Raw genomic sequence first — 207 nt, 5'->3', positions numbered from 1 at the left:
CCTGCAGAAAATTGCATTACATCGGAAGTAAGTGAAATGTGGGTTTGCTTTCCGTAGAGTTACTACGAGCTTGAAGCAGAAGGGGAAATCTTATTTGCTTTCTGGAGGGACACGGGAGAATTATGATAATGCGGGTAAGAGGACTTTATGGGGTGGATTCCGACGGATCAGCAGGTCTCGAGCTTATTCTTGTAAGTCAAATAAGGG

The sequence above is a fragment of the Penaeus monodon genome, chromosome 28, assembly GCF_015228065.2.
Source record: "Penaeus monodon isolate SGIC_2016 chromosome 28, NSTDA_Pmon_1, whole genome shotgun sequence".
NCBI lineage: Eukaryota > Metazoa > Arthropoda > Malacostraca > Decapoda > Penaeidae > Penaeus > Penaeus monodon.
This window is presented reverse-complemented; position numbering follows the sequence as displayed.